Below are 18440 nucleotides of genomic sequence, written 5' to 3'. Positions count from 1 at the left end.
GGTGGAGATGAGTTTAGGGCTGGTAGCAACTGTCAATGGTTTTGCAACAGGAACTATTAGTTAAGAACCCAACTCACCATGATCACTGATTCAGGTGGTACAACTGAGAGGAATTCATGACACCAAAGGCAGTGTTCCCCCCAAAAGAGGGAGGTTATGGGGACTCCCTTAATAGAGGACGTACATTGCTGTGCACCAGGGCTTCTGTTCAAGGCCCTGTCCATGACATGGGAGCACCTGTGGAGAGTCAGTGGAGGAGTAATGTTATATTCTCTCTGCTCTTTGCCTCCTTCTGCCTCTCACTTTTTATTTAAAGGAAAGAAAACAAAAGATCATGAAGAATGGAGAATTGTTACAGGCGCCAAAATCTAGTGATAACACTGGTTTAAAAAAAAAAAGAGGAAGGTGGCCCAGATAATATTTGAGAGCAAACGTGACTGGTAGAAAACACCAGAATAGCACGTACACTGAGAACACTCTTTACCAGGCCGAATATTCCTGGGTTGGTTTCTATGTCTATTTTTTACATTTTTAAAATATTTTATTCATTTATTGGATAGAGACAGAGAGGAACTGAGGAGTGAGGAGAAAGAGAGACACTTGTAGCATTGCTTCACTTTATGTGAAGCTTTCCCCCAATGCATTTGGGCTAAAATCCAGGTGAGTGCCCACACTACTGAAAATGATGAGAACCTCAATTTAAAAAAAAGTGTGTCATTTCTCTGTGTTAACATTCTTTCTATTCGATGAACTCCTGGGAGCTACTAATGAATGAAGGTCAAACCAATTAGAAGACAGTAGTAAAACTACTGATTGGCTCAAAACTGTTCAAGCCCAGGGCAGGATCAGAAAACACTTAAGCAATGGTGTTGATTGATGATAACTATTGTTTGCATCAAATGGGTGGTCTGTCTAGGAGGGGATGCAGAGTGGATTTCTGCTCACCCCCAAGCAACACAGAAATACTGCACAGGGGCCCGGTGGTGGCTCACCTGGTTTAGTGAACATGTTGCAGTGCTCAAGTACCCGGGTTCAAGTCCCTGGTCCTCACCTACAGGGGGAAAGCTTTGGAAATGGTAAAGCAGTGTCTCAGGTGTCTCTCTCTCTCTCCCTTCTCTCTCGCTCTCATACCCTCACTATTTCTGTCTGTCTCTATTCAATAAATAAAGGTAATAATTTATTTAACTTTTATTTATTTACTTATTTTCCCTTTTATTGCCCTTGTTGTTTTTTGTTGTTGTTGTAGTTATTGTTGTTGTTATTGATGCCATCATTGTTAGGACAGAAAGAAATAGAGAGAGGAGATGAAGACAGAGAGGGGGAGAAAAAGACACCTCACCTGCAGACCTGCTTTACCACCTGCAGCTGGGCAGCCTGGGTCTTCAACCGGGATCCTTATGCCGGTCCTTGCGTTTCTCACCATGTGCGCTTAACCCACTGCGAGACTGCCCAACTCCCAAGGTAATAAAAAATTTTTTTAAAAGCACTGCACAGAAGATTTTAAAAACATTCAATGGAAACACTCATGTTGGAGTATATAGAATCAGAGGAGTTTTGCTGAACAATAATACAGAGAAAATGAACATGAATATGTTCTATGAGGAGTCACCCCCTAAAGAATACAACTGCTTTTTGCAGTGATTCAAAGTAAAGGCAATGATCCTGAAAGTCAGCCAGCTGTATGGGTATCATCTGGTCACATCCATGCAATTGCTAGTAACCTGTTTTCATTATCAACTTTATCATACTTCAAGTTTGCTTTGTCATACGTCATTTTCTTTTTAGTGTTTTGTTCGTCTGATATTACTTTTCCTATTCAATTTTCAGCAATATATCTTATAATCTGCCATGCTGTGCATTTAACCCTTGTATCATTTCCACTCTTGGAGGTTTTTGTGTAAAGAGCTTCATAGTATTCAATTTGCTTTGTGCATTTGCATGCAAATTTTACTCCATGAAAATGCGCTCTCACACTGTTGGCTTTATGAATAAGCACTGTATAAGCATGTGAAAATATTGACAAGTCCTCATTATGGAATGAATCCTTTTGTGCATCTGCATTTGCAAAATAATAATAATAATAATAATAATACAAATTCTTCTCCTCACTGTGTAAAGTGGCCTTAAAAGGAATCTGTTTTGCTTTTGTTTCTCAGATCAATAACCTTTTCATAAAGTGTCATAAATACATTGTTTTTAACCTCATTTAAACAATTAACCCCCCCCCCAGAACGTTTCAAGATTTGGGATTTTAGAGGCTTTAATTGTTCTGGATTTCAATATTGAGGATTATGCCATTTGAGATTATAGAATTTTTAAAATATTTATTTATTTATTATCTTTTGTTGCCCTTCTTGTTTTGCTGTTGTAGTTATTATTCCTGTCATTGTTGTTGGATAGGACAGAGAGAAATGGAGAGAGGAGGGAAAGACAGAGGTGGGAGAGAAAGACAGACACCTACAGACCTGCTTCACCACCTGTGAAGCGACTCCCCTGTCGGTGGGGAGCCGGGGGCTCAAACTAGGATCCTTCAGCTGTCTTTGCACTTTGCACCATCTGTGCTTAACCTGCTGTGCTACTGCCCGACTCTCTATAGAGTTTTTTTTTTAAGTTTGTAACCCACATTCACAGCTTAGAAAACTGATAACCTATCTGACAGGATTCCCTAAGCCACGATGAGCACTAATACATTTTCCTTCTCACTCCTCTTCCCCTTTTCTTCCTAGTTGTCTTCTAATCCAATAATTTTTTTACCCCACATCTCCCTCCACTCTGCATCTTCTTTTTAACTCATTCTCTCCCCACCTATTCTCTTTGAGGCATTTATACTCAGTGGAGTATAAATCTCTTTAACTCTCTTTCAATAGCCCCTTCCTCCCCACATCTCTTTATCCTGCCCTGAGCATTTTTATCCGTGGCTCCATTGGCATCTGGAATAGGTAATTCTCTGTCACTGGTACTGTGTCCTGTGGTACTCTGAGTGGTATCTCTAGCCTCCTCCCACTAGATACCATGGTAATCTGGTTATTGCCCAAAATGTCATGATTCCAGATGCCTCTTAGATGGATGGATTTCTCCTTATTGAGAACTGTGTGCTTTGTCCGTGCTTCTCTTAATATATGACTATCTAACTTACTTTAATCTGCTTCTTTTTGAAAGCATTTGTTTGTTTGTTTATGATAGCGAAAGAAGGGAGAGGGAGAGATCAGAGCAATACTTAGCCCTGCCATAAGGTGGTACCACGAATTGACCCTGTGGCTTTTGGGGCTTTGGGCATGCAAGTTGGTGTTCTGGCAGGCTGAGATAGCTCCCTGGGCATTCTTTGATTTAGTTGTTTGTTTATTTTTAGCAGAAATACTGCTTAGTTACGACATATAGAGGTGCCAGGGATTGGAAGTGAGACCTTGGAGCTTCAGATATGAAGGCTTCTTGCATAGGTACTATGATATCTCCCCCATGCTCTGGTTCTTTTTTTTTTAATATTTATTTATTTTCCCTTTTTGTTGCCCTTGTTGTTTTTCATTGTTGTAGTTGTTGTTATTATCATTGTTAGATAGGACAGAGAGAAATGGAGAGAGGAGGGGAAGACAGAGAGGGGAGAGAAAGGTAGACACCTGCAGACCTGCTTCACCACTTGTGAAGCGACTCCCCTGCAGGTGGGGAGCGGGGGCTCAAACTGGGATCCTTCCTCAGGTCCTTGTGCTTTGGGCCACGTGTGCTTAACCAGCTGTGCTACTGCTGGACTCCCAATGCTCTGGTTCTTAATGAAGATGCCAGAAATAGTTCAACAAGAAAAAACTGAGCCTGTAAATTCATTGGGAGAGAGACACTCACCTGCACTTGGTGGCAAATTCACTCCTGGAGTTGGGTGTTGGTGTGTTACCATGTGCAAGGACCATGTATAAGCCCCCACCTGACAGAGGGCAGCTTAACCTTCCTCTCTTTATTTCTGTCTCTAAATCAATCAATCAATCAATCCACTCCTTTTCCCAACAGTCTCAGGTCTCAGGTCTTCTTGACCATGTCCTTCTGTCCCCTGCTGCCTCACCTTTCACTATACTGAGACCCACTTCCCCTGCTTTTCTAGTCTTCTAGGACCCTGCATTCCTTGTGGGGCAGTGATGAACTCAAATGGCAGAAAGAAAGGCACAAACCCAATAGAGTAGAGAGACAGAATGAAAGATACACAAGCACACGGTGATGAGAGAGCAAGGCTTTATTTTTCTCTGGGTCCCCATGGCATTGCTGTCACTGGTCAGGACAGAAAAGAGCTGTGTGGTCCAGGTATCACACAGGAGAGGCTCCCTGGAGATCAGGCTTCTCCTTGGGAGGGGGAGGTGGGGCCTGGGGTAGGATGATACAGGCTGGGGCCCTCTTGGTCCTTGGGTCCCCATCTTCTCTGAAGCCACTCATCTCAGCACCAGGGTTCAGGTCAGCAGCCCCCAGAACCCCCACACTGCCCAGCACTGCCCTCGTCACAGGACCCCGAGCTCTGGCGCCGGCACCCATGGGCCCTGTGGCGCCTGTGAGAGCTCAGGCAGCAACCAGGCTGGGAGCTGGGGCCATGGCAGCCCCCAGAGCTGGAGGCACAGCCTGAGGAGGCCTGGGGGGAGCAGTGAGCAGGACTCTTGGGGGGGCACTTGGGGGAGGGGCACTTGGGAGGGAGCTGGCTCTGCTGCTGGCTCTGCTGGCAGGACATCTGGGCGGATGAGGTGATGAGTCTGGAAGGAAAAAAGACACAACAATATTTGTGTCAATGCACAAGCTTCAAACCCATATGGACTCTACTGTGGCTTCCTAGACCTCAGCAGGTGCCACAGTGTCCATTCCTGGCTATCACTGTTCCAGGCTGACTGCTGTCCACTATGACCCTCCTCCAGTGAGTCCCATTTAGTTGTGGCTTATCTGCCCAGCACCCCTGTGGTGGTTCTGCTCTCCCCTATGCTCACCAGTTGTGGAGGAGACAAGAGAGGCTGGTCCTGGAGGCTGTGATGAGGGATCTGGGCACAGCAGCCTTTTATCCAATGCTGTCCTGTGACACATGTCCTGGGCATGCTCTTGCTGTCACAGGAGGGGAGGGGACAGCACCACTCCTAGTTCCCTGTCTCCTGTGTCTTCCTGGACATGAGCCTAACTTTTTAACAAGGTGGAACCAGGATATCCTGTGAGCATGGATTACTTCCCAAACTCCAATCATTCATTTGTTCATTATTACGAGACTAAAATAAAAAATATGCATTTATTTATTTATTTAATAGGTCTAAAAGAAGTCAAGAGGAAGGGAGAGAGAGGAAGAGAGACACCTGCAGCACTGCTTCACCCCTGTGAAGCATCCTCTTGCAGATAGGGACAAGGGCCTTAAACTCTTGTCCTTGAATATTGTACCATAGGCACTAGCTAGGTCCTCCACCACCAAAACCCTCATTGATTCATTCATTCTTTTACATCCATGCCTCAGCATGGGCTCTGTCCTTTTGCATCATTAAATAATAAATAAGATATGACATATGTCTTTTCTTGAAGTATCTTGCAGCCTAGACCACCTGTCATTTAAACTAGTCAGCCTATCTGATTTGATGGTGAAGAGTGATTGCAGAAAGGTTTACAGAGAACTTGAACATGAAAGTCCAGCTTTTGCACTATAAGCCACAAAGGGGTCATGAAGTTTTTGGACATTCTCAAGACATAGTTGTACACAGCTGTGGATGTCACTGATGTGTGGTAATAGAGATGGAGGTTTGCTGGCAGATATGGTATAAGGAAGAAAGCCTTCTGAGGCCTGGGAGACATGATGATTTTGCAAAAGATTTTTATGCCTGATCTTTTGAGGTCCCAGGTTCAGTCCCCAGCACTACCAATAAGCCAGAGCTGAATAGTGTTGAGAGAGAGAGAGAGAGAGAGAGTGAGGAAGGAATCCTTCTAAGAGAATCTCATGGTCTCAAAGTGACAATGGATAGCAGCAGAGTTGTTTAGAGAAGGGGCTCAGAACTCCAGATGTAACTAGCTGCTTAACTGAAATTACTAAGAAGGAGAAGGAGAAAGCAAAGACAGATGCAGATACACGTCATTACTGTGGGTCTGTTGTGTCCAGACTAACTGCTTCACTGCAGCATGTGTGTTATTTGAGAATTAAGCAATCTATTTTATCTTTTCAGACCAGCTATGTACAAACAAAATGCAGTAACAGAAAAAAAAAAGACTATTCTTCCTCCACTCAAAAGTCATTACATCTTTGCTTAAAATAAAATTTAGTCATGATTTGAAGTTTACTTTTATTATCATTTTCAGATTCATTTCATTTATTTTATGTGAGAAAAAAAAGAGCTTCATTTGAAAGACACTAAAGATAGGGCACCATTCAGGTACATATAGTAGTGGGAATTGAACCGAGAACCTCAAGCATGCAAGTTTTGTGCTCTACAAGTTCCTGGTTCCACAGTCTATTTTCAGACTATTCCTTTCCATAGATTCTCCCTTATTTGCTCCTGAGCTTAGACAGAAAAAAATTCACTTTACTAATCATGATACTGGCTGTAGATTTTTTTGATTGATGATGTTTTTTTCTATTTCTTGTTTTCTGAGAGTTTTTTTTTATCATAGATTAGTAACAGAATTCTTAAAAATATTTTTTCTCACATGTGTTAAGATAATCATATGTTTTTATGCTCCTTTAACTTGATGTGAATACCAGAAAGTCTCAGCTACTCTAGCATTCTCCTTCAGATTTCCAATTTATCTGAATTTGGTTACATTTCAAAAAGGGCCTTTCCAACTAACATTATTATTTTATATGTAAATTATGAGTGCTTTTTGTAATGTGTAACCTCAGTCTAATTTTTTATTAGATAGGACAGAGAGAAATTGAGAGAGGACAGGGAGAGAAAGAGAGGGAGAGAAAGATAGACACCTGCAGACCTGCTTCATTGCTCATGAAGCAGACCCCCTACAGGTGTACAGTGGGAGCTCAAACCCAGGTCCTTGTGCTTGGTATGCTTAACTGTGTGTACCACCTTAACTGTGTGTACCACCTTAACTGGGTGTGCCACCACCCAGCCTCCTGTAACCTTAATCTAAGTTGAACTTTGTAATCTAAGACTAAAAGGTGAGATGACAAATATATTTAAGTGACTGTCACTAGGAAGTAGTCACAGAGTGTTTCCATGCAGTTTCTTGGGATCTTCCAAAGAGACCAGTCTGACAGCTCTTGTCATCTAACAGTCTACTCTACTCATCCTGCCTCCATCCAGCTCACATCCTTACTGTCACCTGACTGAAGGAGCTTCCTGTCTGTCCCCAAGGTGACTGTTCCATTGCAGAGCCTATCTGAGTTTCAAGTCCCAGGGCTATTAAAGCCAAAATATGTGAATAAGAAGTAAACACTTGACCTCCAAGTAGCTTAGCATCTAAACATGGACTGCCTTGAAAATTCCTCTGGCTTCTGGCTCCTACCCCTTCCTTGTCCACAAAGTTCAGAATCTAATGTTTGAATCTCTGGGCTCAAGAGATTGATTGGGATGGGAACAGGTGATCAGTAAAGTCACACCATCACCTCCTGTGACCCTCTTCTAAGCTGTTCTTTCTCTTTTCTCTTTCCTTTTTCCTTCCTTCCTTCCTTCCTTCCTTCCTTTCTTCCTTCCTTCCTTCTTTCCTTCTCTCTCTCTCTCTCTCTCTCTCTCTCTCTCTCTCCTTTCTCTTTCTCCTCTCTCTTGCCCCAGGACTATCACTAGGGTTTAATACCTGCACAACAAATCCATCATTTCCGGTCTTCTTATCCTCCCTCCTGATTTTTTCTTTCTTTCCTTCTATCTTTATTTTTCAACTTTATTTGATAGGCATAGAAATTGAAAAGAGATCAGGAGATAGAGAGGGAGAAAGAAAAAGAAACACCCAACCCACAGCACTGCTTCACTACTTATGAAGCTTCCACCCTGTAACTGGCAGCTGGAGGCTTTGAACCCAGGTCCTTGTACATAATAACATGTGTGCTCTACCCAGGGAAAGTCACTTTTCAGGTCACCAAACCCAGCCCTGCATCTACTGGAAAGCCACACAAAGTCAGCTCCAGAAGTCTTAGAGGAGGTTGGCTCAATCTTTACAGGAACAGAGGAAGAGCAGATGTCTCTAAGTTCCCCCAAAGGCCGCACTCCATTCTCTCTGTCAGATTCTCTCCTATTCTAAGTCTGTCTACAATGCAGGCCTTATCCTTGACTTCACGTCCTCCTCTACTTTGTGCCTCTCCTAGGTTGGGTGAAATCTGTCTCTCCCCCCTCTTTATTGACATGCTCTAGAGACTCACTCAATTTAAATTTGCCTCCCTCTGGAATGACAGCCTCAAGTTCTTCCCCAGTGATGCTCAGGCTTCCTTGAAAGATGGCATTCCAAGAGCCAAATTGTACTGGTCAGCTGCTGCTGCTTCATTACTGAAGATTGTCTATGCTTTGTTTCCAATGAGCCTTGGTACTTTGCCTCTGTGTAGCTGAGTCTAGCAGAAATGAAAAGCTTTGCAGATGGGTTTGGGGCTTCTCCAACACCTTGCAATTTCTCCCAAATGTTCCCCAAGAGTAAGTCACCACTTGTCCTTCTTTTTTTTTTTTCTCTGCTACCTGTCATCCCTGGATGGCCAGACCCTGTATCTCTGTCACCAAGTCTCCAGAGTTAAATATGGTGCCCCACACACATCTAGGCCTGGTTCAGAGTTTAACTTTGGGATCTCAGGAACTCATGACAGACAGAATATACTAGCAGGAGGAAGAATCACAAGGGGAGGACTAAGTCTGCTGGAGAGAAAACCGTGGTGGGTGTCATCCTTATCCTTGTCACATCCCAAGGTCAAGCTAGACCTTTTTTATTTAAATAAACTCTCAAACAGACAAAGCTACTACAAAATTAAAAATAACAACAAAAAAAGTGAGATGAGAAAGACAACTGGCAAGAAGTCAATCTTACAGCTTTAACAGTCGCTGAAGAATAAGACATATTCCCTGTGAGGCAGGTCTCATAGGGGGCAGGTGGTAGCACACCTGGATGAACCTATACATCACCATGTGTGAGGATCTGGGTTTTTGAAGCCCTGCTCCCCACCTGAAGTGGGGGAAGCTTCACAAACTGTGAAGCAGGTCTGTAGGTTTCTCTGTCTCTGTCTCTCTCTCTCACCCTCCCTCCCTCTCTTCTCAATTTCTTTCTTTTCTGCATTAAAAAAACAGAAAGAAAAGAAAAGAAATATGGCTGCAAGGAGTGGTAGATCCATAGTGTCAGAACTGAGCTCCAGTGATAACACTGATTGCAATAAGGAAAACAAATAAACAAAAAAACGGGTTTCATTTGGTGTCATTTAATCAACAGTGCCTCCTATCTAATACCACCAGAATTTCACCAACGAGAAGTTGGACATGAACATTTTTCTTTGTAATAATACTTGCATTCACTGTATAATATTTTACTTTAAGAAAATATGCATTCCTGCCCTAATACATCTTTATAGTCTTATTTCAACTCTGCTGTCATTTTCCCAGACAAAACTCCTAACTCACCTGCATGCTAACTATCAGGCTTAGGCAAATCTTACTGAAGTCACAGGCCCCTTTAAACAAACCTAAAAAAGATATCCTAGCTTCCTCCCATAAGAATACTTTTAGTTTCATTTGTTCTATTCCCATCTTTGAGCTTCCCTACAGCTATAATATGCCCATGTGATTCCAGGGTTCAAACCTGGGCCATGCCCTATTGGGTGACCTGTCTCCTTGGCCCACTATTCTATTTTTCTTGACCATAGCAAGGTATCATAATAGATTCCACAGCAAATAATTTTGCACTAGTTGAATCCATGACACACATTTGCCACTGCTTCCATTGAGTTTAATCTCCAGGTTGCTCTCAGGTACCATAAAGTCATGCCAGGAGGCTGTAGGACAAGCCCCCCACCCCTTGCCCACATAGTCAGGAACCCAAGGGGAACCCAGCCACATGGAATTCATTTTTTGATTTGTTCATTTGCTCATTTTTCAATCCACTGTAATAGAATTATGGAGGCAAGAGCAGAATTATGTTTTAAATTTTACGAGAGAGAGAGGGGGGGGGCAAAGTATTGCTCAGTTCTGGTTTATGGTGGTGCTAAGGAATGAACCTGGGACCTCAAAGCCTCAAGTATACAAGTCATTTGTATAGCAAGTATTCTGTGCCCTCAGCCCAGGAGTAGAATGTTTCTGTGACCATATTTCTTCCAAAGACATCACAGAGACAATCATCAATAGCACATGAGCAAAAAGAAGAGGAGAAAGAGAGAGGTGGATGTGTGCAGCTTCTGTAGGCTAAGAGGACAGTATGAGGATAGTCACCATGATTCCTGGATGAACTGTGCTAATTGGACATTGTGTAAGTGCAGAGGAAAGAGGCTGGAAGCTTGGTCCTAGAAGTTCTGATTGTTCCCTCCCCATCTGTGACTAAGCAGCATGCAAGAACTCTGTGTCACAGGCACAGCACAGGATATAAGGCTCCTGCCCCTGAGTCCTCACCACAGCCTCCAGGACCAGATTCTGTGGCCTCCTCTGCATCTGGTGAGTCCTCAGTGGGGACAGGACTTGGGCTAAGATGCTGGGACCAGACTACATCATAGCACAGAGAAATGGAAAGATCTAGAAAGGACTCCCCAGAGATGAGGTTCCACAGAGAACAGCAGGGAAGGGAGGGGGCAGGAAGGTGCTGCTCTGGGTATGACAGGGATTCTGTGATTGGCAGAGGCCAGAGGCTCCTGGCTCCTGCTTTTTCTATTCCTTTTTCCCTGCATACTATGATAGTCTCCTTCAGAGAGCTCCTCAGAAGGTACACCTTAGAGGGAGGTTCTTCTCTGAGACACTGAGCCTACCTGTGGAGGAGGAGCAGTATGGGGATCCTGTGCAAACTTGGGGGAGAGGGTACCCAACATGATTCCAGCAGCTCACAGTATGTCCTCCAGCTGTTGGCTGAAGGGTCTCAGAAGTGAGAGGTTCAGGGACCCCAGAGTGAGGGGACATTGGACCTTGGCTCGTGAGCTCACAAGGTGCTCTTTTTCCTTCCAGACTCATCACCTCATCCGCCCAGATGTCCTGCCAGCAGAGCCAGCAGCAGAGCCAGCTCCCTCCCAAGTGCCCCTCCCCCAAGTGCCCCCCCAAGAGTCCTGCTCACTGCTCCCCCCAGGCCTCCTCAGGCTGTGCCTCCAGCTCTGGGGGCTGCCATGGCCCCAGCTCCCAGCCTGGCTGCTGCCTGAGCTCTCACAGGCGCCACAGGGCCCATGGGTGCCGGCGCCAGAGCTCGGGGTCCTGTGACGAGGGCAGTGCTGGGCAGTGTGGGGGTTCTGGGGGCTGCTGACCTGAACCCTGATGCTGAGCTGAGGGAGTGGCTTCAGAGGAGTAGGTGACCCAAGGACTAGGAGAATCTCGGCCTGGAGTATCTTGAACTCTGCTCACTCTTCCTGGGCTGACTGATGACTGTCCACAGTGAGGCCTAAACTCTCCCCTTATTTCCAGGAGCTGGGAGTCCCCTTCCTCTTTGCCCCACAGCGGTGTTACATGTTCTGACCAACTTTGTGGAGAAATAAAGCCACTTCTCACCTGCCTCTCTTGTGTTCTGTGATACAGCCACCATTGGTCCCTTGTCTTCAATTCCCAAATAAGGGACATCCTACAGCACAGGGAATCATCTCATCTTGGGGTGGAGCATGACTGGGTCATATTTTCTCCATATAAGGGGGGACATGGGGCCTTTTAGGGAGAAATGTGTGGAGAGAAGGTGCAGTGAGCTGAGCACTCTCAGCATAAAGTCTGGTTGTTCTTGTGTGTGAAAGTTCCCCCTGTTTCTGTTGAAGGCAGTTAGAGGATCGGGTATTGAGATGAAGGATACCCAGGGAGATGGATCCAGTGGCTGAAAGAAAGGTCTGTGGAAGGGAGATCAAGTTGATTTCTGGGAGGGAGAGATAGCATAATGGTTATGCAATCTCCAGCACCACTATAAGCCAGAGATAAGTTGCTCTAGTCCTTTTCTATTATCTTTCTTTATGTGACTCTTTCATTAAATAGATAGATAAATAAATAAATATGCTTTTTTAAAAAGTTGATTTATAAATGGTGGGCTTTGGAGAGAGACAGAATTGGACAATTAGTTCATTCCAGAAAAAAATGAGTTTCCTCTGAAAGAATGCATGAGGCCATTTAACAAATGAGAAGCTTTGAGCTCAAAGAAAATAAAGATCAAAAGAAAGAAACAAGGAAAAAGAGAGAGAAAGGAAGGAAAAGGGCATCAGAAGAGGGCTGTTATCCTGGACCTCTCAGCCTCCAGAACGGTGGAAATAAGTGCCTGCTGCTTGTAAATTACTTTGTCTGGTATTTTGTTATGGCAGCCAAAATGGCCTAAAGTCACTTGGGTCTCAGCCACCTTGTATGTGCTGACCCCTGTGTAGATGGAGTTAAATTCCAGACGGTGCAGATCGTTAATGATAAAACACGGCCGATTTTTGATAGGTGCTTTCACAGGGGCATCTCTTGTCTTCTCAGCAACACCAACAACTTTAAGGAAGATGAAAATAAGTTGTCAGTGGCCGAAGATGTGGATGTACCCTGATCATTCTATGCCTAACAAATCACCACACAGCTGAACGATGTCAAATAACCGTTTTAGCTTTCTCCCAGTCTTGTGGGACAGAGCAGCTATGTTTATTCAGGCTCTTTGCTGTGTTTTCTGACAGCTGTCATGTGGAGCTAGAGCTACTTGCAAGTTTGACTGGCCCCATGTCATCATAGGACGTCCCTGCTGTTGCTCCAGCCTCCAAGGGACAGTAGCAGTGGAGACTCACAGTTCCCTTTGGTGAGAATTAGGGGATCCTCTCCTCCTGTCAGCAGTTTTTTGATAAAACTCAGACTGGAGGTTGTGCCTCAACTGGCAAACTATCGGATTGTTACCAGTTGCTCCTCAGCCCCCAAAATCTCTCCTTGGGCCCCTCTCTGTCCACCAGCCACATGTGTTTGCACTCACCTGTGACTTGGTAGGTTCCCAAGGTAATCTGCATCTTGTTTTGTTATGTTTTCAGGTGATCTTCTTTGTGTTATCCTTGGTTGACCAGGGAGAGGAGAGAGAAGCTGCCTTTTCTACCATATTCTATTGGTTATAAAGTCACAGGTTTCCCAAAAGGTGGGAAATATTTTTTCAGTGAGATAAGTGTCAAAGAATTTTGATTGAGGAACACTTTAAAACCATCACAGTGGATTATTTTTTTCTTTGATAGAGACAAAAGTTGAGAGTGAAGTGGGGAGGAGAGAGAGAAAGAGAGAGAGAGAGAGAAAGAGAGAGAGACTTTCAGCATTGTTTCATCTTATAGGTGGGACCAGAGTCTTGAACATGGGTCCTTGCACATGGTAATTATATGCTATAGCAAGTACACCACAATCTGGCCCTCCCATTAAATTTTTGTGTTGTCACATACTTACCCCCATTTTATCCTTATCCCCATTTTTATTTTTATCATCTTCTGAAGTCCAAGTGTAAATTTCCATTCTCACAGTGCTTTGAAAAGATCCAGAGTTCAGTCATGGTTGTCAAGTATTCAAGTTTCAATAGGTATGGAGGCTGCTAGACCCTTTACAGAGCTAGAATGCCCAGAATCATCATTGCAACAATGATATGTTGTGAATCAACATTATTCACAAGCCCAGTTAGCTTGATTTCATTCTATAAGATTAAAATGCAATGGGAACATACTACATTACTACACAATGACTGGGAAAGTGAAATCATTACCAATCATTGTGCCCATCAATTATGGCTCATATCTTCTCTTCTCTGGCCATTGTGACATGCTCACCCCCATATTTGAATAACCTCTTCAAATCTTGGGTCAGCTTCACAGTCAAATAAGCATTGTTCTGAAATCTACAAGTATAGTCACCTCAGCAGATGCAGACAGCTAATCCCTGGCTCTGTTCATAATTCCAACTTGTCTGGTTCCCCTTCTCTTTTATTATGTTTTAGTATTCTTTTCCTGGTAGAGATATTTAGATCCCCTCTGGTGTGAAGAAGAGGAGAAACATATTAATAGTTCAAAACCACTGCTAAAATTCAATCAGGTTACCAATTTGAAATCTTAAGTGCTTAGACTGAAGGAATATATCCTCAGAACTAGGGTCTATACATCAAGAAGTTCAAGATATTCAGTCTATTTTCCCCTCTCATATTGATTAAGTAATGATTTATAAGACTACGAGTTAATAGGAGTGTATATTAACAGTATTACTGCCACCAAAGATCTTTGCCCCTATCCCCCTATAGGAGCTGAAAAATCTACATTCACCCTCCACCTAGTTTTTCACTTTGGTGCAATACTCCAAACTCAGTCAAACTCTACTTTGTGTTTCCCTTTCTCTTCTTCTTTCTCAACTTCTGTTTAGGCCCAGGTCAGTAGCAGCCTCCAGAGACCCCTCACTGTCCAGAGCTGCCCCATTACAGGGCCCTAAGTTCTGGTGCCAGCACCCCCGGGAGCTCAGGCAGTGGCCAGGCTGAGAGCAGGGGCCATGGCAGCCCCCAGAGCCAGAGGCACAGCCTGAGGAGCCCTCAGAGGAGCAGGGAGTGGAGTTCTTGAGGGGGGGAGCATGTGGGAAGGAGCTGGCTCTGCTGCCAAAACATTTGGGCAGAGGAGCTGAAGTTGGAAGGAAGAGGAGGACAATGTGCCCATGCAGGAGGCCCCAGACCATGAGGATGGAAGGTTTCATTCTAGGTCCTTTCCCATCATCTGCTACTGGAACCAAGATCTAAAAGAAGGGAAACAGAAGCTACTTGGCTTAAAAAACAAAATACATGGACTGAGTGGTGACACACTTGGTTGAGCTTGCATGTCATTATGCATGAGGACTGGAGTTCAAACCTCCAGTCCCCACTTGCAAAGGTGGTGGGTTTGTTCACAAGCAGTGAAGCAGTGCTGCAGGTGTCTAATAGGGACCAGGAACATAAGCCCTATGATGCCCAGCCCAAGTGTGTGCCCTGGAGCTCAAGACATATTCCCAGCACCAGCATTTTTGTCTTGTATTTTGAGAAGCCAGGGACTCACACATGTGGACAGTTTTGCTATGTCTCAGATATTTTTTTTCATTTAGATAGAGACAGAAACAGGGGAAGTGTTGTTGCGGTGGTCCGGTGTCGGGCTGCACCACGGAGAAGAGAGCGGACGTCCAGAGCAAAGGGGGACACAAATCTCTATTATAGGATGGGGGGGAGGTTTGGTTCAGACCACGTGGAGCCAGCCGGCAATGGCCGACCAGGGGGGAGAGCAGGGAGCAAGACCTCAGAGAGGGAGAGCCGAGAGCCCAGAGAGAGAGAGGGGGGGGGTGAGGGGGCTTTTTATTGGGCGACAACCAGGGGTGACGTGTAGGGCCAGGACTGGTTGAAAGGGGGCACTCTAGGATTTAGCGGGCATAGAAAAACCTGGGGGCGGAGCCAGGATTGGTTGAAAGGGGGCACTCTAGGATTTAGCGGGGCATAGAAAAACCTGGGGGCGGAGACTGCATCAGAATAAGTCCTCAGCAACAGGAAGGGAGAGATAGCATGGCCCCAGAGCTGTCCCTGGTGCTGTGTCACTCCCATGTGTTGTTGGGGCTCAAACCTGGGTGATATGCATGGCAAGACAGGCACCCTACTAGGTGAGCTATTGCTCCAATATGACATTTTAATTATCTTAGGCCCATTCACTGGATAATGAACAAGGAAAGTAGGAAATCTGACTGATGGACCAGTTAACCATAACTTAGGCCCACTGCCAGCTGTTCCACATGTTCATTCAGTTCACATGTCCCAAGCTAGGGTTTGATTCTGGTGATGTGGGGATATAAGGACAAGGAAAATTGCTCTTTACTGACTCAGAGTCTCTCAGTAAGGCAGACAAGTAAGTGGACAATTTAAACAGATTCTATGTGGCAAAATACTCAGTTCTGGACCTGGGAGATAGCTCAGTTCAGTAGAATATCAACTTGCATACTCAAGCTGCCAGAGTGTCCCAGTTCAGTCCTATGCACCACCTTATGCTAGAGCTGAATGATGCATGGTTCCCCCCCCCCACGTTTCCCCCATAAGTAAACAGAAGAGAGAGACAGGCTGAGTGGTGACTCATCCAGTAGAGCCCATGTTACCATGTTCAAGGACCTGGAGTCAAGTCCTCACCTGCACAGGGAAAGTTTTATGATCAAAGGAGCAGTGATATGGGTCTCTACCTCTTTATCTCTCACCCTCTATCAAATTAGAAGGAAACTAAGGAAAATGTTGGGTCAGGACAGTTGCACCACTGGTGCCTTCCAACCAAGGGAAAGAGGTCCACAAGGATCAGTAGGAGTGTTTGGCGGAGAAGCTGCAAAGTGCAGGGGTGCTCATTGTGCTCTATTTAGGTTATGGCTTTATGCCTGTGCTCTGCACCTAGTGCGATGGGAAGAAATGTGAAAGGAAGTTCAGGGAGTCAGGCTGTAGCTCAGCTGGTTAAGCGCAGGTGGTGCAAAGCACAAGGACAGGCGTAAAAAATCTGGGTTTGAGGGAGGAGCCAAGATGGCGACTTGGAAGCAGCACCGGTGTGAGCTCCAACAAGCAGCAACTTGTGACCTGGGATACTCTGGATAGGGTTCCAGATGCTAGCACGATGCCCACCAGACTTCCCTGGACAGACAACCCTACCAATGTGTCCTGGAGCCCAGCTTCCCCAGAGCCCTTCCCCACTAGGGAAAGAGAGAGACAGGCTGGGAGTATGGATTGACCTGTCAACACCCATGTTCAGCGAGGAAGCAATTACAGAAGCCAGGCCTTCCACCTTCTATACCCCATAATGACCTTGAGTCCATACTCCCAGAGGGTTAAAGAATAGGAAAGCTACCAAGGGATGGGATGGGATACAGAGTTCTGGTGGTGGGAACTGTGTGAAGTTGTACCCCTCTTATGCTATGGTATAGTCAATGTTTCCTTTTTATAAATAAAAAATTTAAAAGAAAATCCCAGTTTGAGCCCCTGGCTCCCTACCTGTAGGGGAATTGCTTCACAGGTGGTGAAGCAGGTCTGCAGGTGTCTATCTTTCTCTCCCCCTCTCTGTCTTCCCCTCCTCTGTCCATTTCTCTCTGTCCTATCCAACAATGAAGACAATAATAATAACTACAACAGTAAAACAACAAGGGCAATAAAAGGGAATAAATATTAAAAAAAGAAAGAAATGGGCAGTTCAGAGCCCTGGGGGCCCGAGACCAGCCTGTATGCTTACTGCCTGGTGGGGTGACTAGATAGCAGGCAGCACAGCTGGACTTGAGCTGCTGCACAGTGCTCTGCTCAGGACGGCTGTCTGAGGGCACATGGCTGCCAGCAGCAAGTGCTGACATTGAAGAAAAGAAGGGTGGAGGCTAGGTCATGGCACACCAGGTTAGTTACCCATAATACAAAGCACAAGGACTGACACAAGGATCCTGGGTGACTTAGGATGAAGCAGATCTGCAAGTGTCTCTCTGTCTCTCTCCCTATCTATTTTCCCCTTTCCTCTCAATTTCACTCTTAACTATTTAAAAAAAAGGATGAGGGTGATGGGTCTATAAAATAGCTCACCTGTATAGTGTGTTACTTTGCCATGTTCCAGGTTCGAGTCAGGCACCTTCCACTTTAAAGGAAGTTTTGGTGCTGTGGTCTCTGTCCTTCCCTCTCTCAACTTCTATCTGAAAAATAAGAAATAAAGAGAGAGACAGAGTGAGTGTTGGGCATTACACCAGCTCCCCTGCATTACTTGATGCTGTGGTCTATTTACATAATCATTGTTTTGCCTGAGACCCACCCTGCCTGCAGGGTATTGGTTAATCCCACTAGTTAGAACCTTTGCAACAGCTGCTACGGAAGCTTTCTACCTTTCCAGAGTGCCTTATTTTCTCTACCACCTTTCCTAGCCAATCCCGTTTCCAACTTGCCACTTCCATTTTTACCCTATAAAGCCCACTGTTGTTCTTGGTTTTGCTCTTTTTTCTCTTCCATGTCCTGACCTGAAGAAGACCTGGAGAAGGGCTGGTGTGCACAGTGGGAGGCAGCCATTTTGCTAGCTCCACGTGTCCTAAACCTGCTGTGCTTACACCCAACCCTGGGGCATCTGCCTCAATAAAAAATTGTAATACCATGCCGCCACAAGTTCCTTGTCTCTGTGTCTAGCCCAGCATAGAGAGAAAGAAAGGGAAAAGGAAGAAAAACAGAAGAGTGAGGCAGGTGGTAGTTCACTTGGTTGTGAGCACAGATTACCATGCATAGGAACCCAGGTCAATGCCCCCAGCCCCCCAACTTCAGGGAGGAAGCTTTTTGAGTGGTGAAGCAGTGCTGCATCTCTCTCTCTCTCTCTCTTTCTTTCTCTCTCTCTCTTTTCCCTCTCAATTTCTCTTTGTTCTATCAAGGAAAGGAAAGGAAGGGAAGGGAAGGGAAGGGAA

At 45.0% G+C, this 18440-nt stretch overlaps 3 long non-coding RNA genes across 3 annotated transcripts in view; 1 reads left to right on the top strand and 2 right to left on the bottom strand.

The window, feature by feature from the left end:
• The window catches only part of LOC132541358 (uncharacterized), a 400798-nt gene that overhangs the window by 206632 nt on the left and 175726 nt on the right, over positions 1-18440 (bottom strand). The window lies entirely within an intron of this gene.
• LOC132541221 (uncharacterized) lies at positions 4199-5080 on the bottom strand. Its single transcript, XR_009552390.1, has 2 exons — positions 4950-5080; positions 4199-4721 (listed from the first exon to the last, which is right to left on the bottom strand). It is a non-coding gene; the product is annotated as an uncharacterized LOC132541221 (long non-coding RNA).
• On the top strand, positions 10429-11588 carry LOC132541220 (uncharacterized). Its single transcript, XR_009552389.1, has 2 exons — positions 10429-10553; positions 11055-11588. It is a non-coding gene; the product is annotated as an uncharacterized LOC132541220 (long non-coding RNA).

This window comes from Erinaceus europaeus, chromosome 11 (assembly GCF_950295315.1).
Source record: "Erinaceus europaeus chromosome 11, mEriEur2.1, whole genome shotgun sequence".
Classification (NCBI taxonomy): Eukaryota; Metazoa; Chordata; class Mammalia; order Eulipotyphla; family Erinaceidae; genus Erinaceus; species Erinaceus europaeus.
Note: the sequence above shows the minus strand (reverse complement) of the source record. Positions and strands in the feature narration are given on the sequence as shown.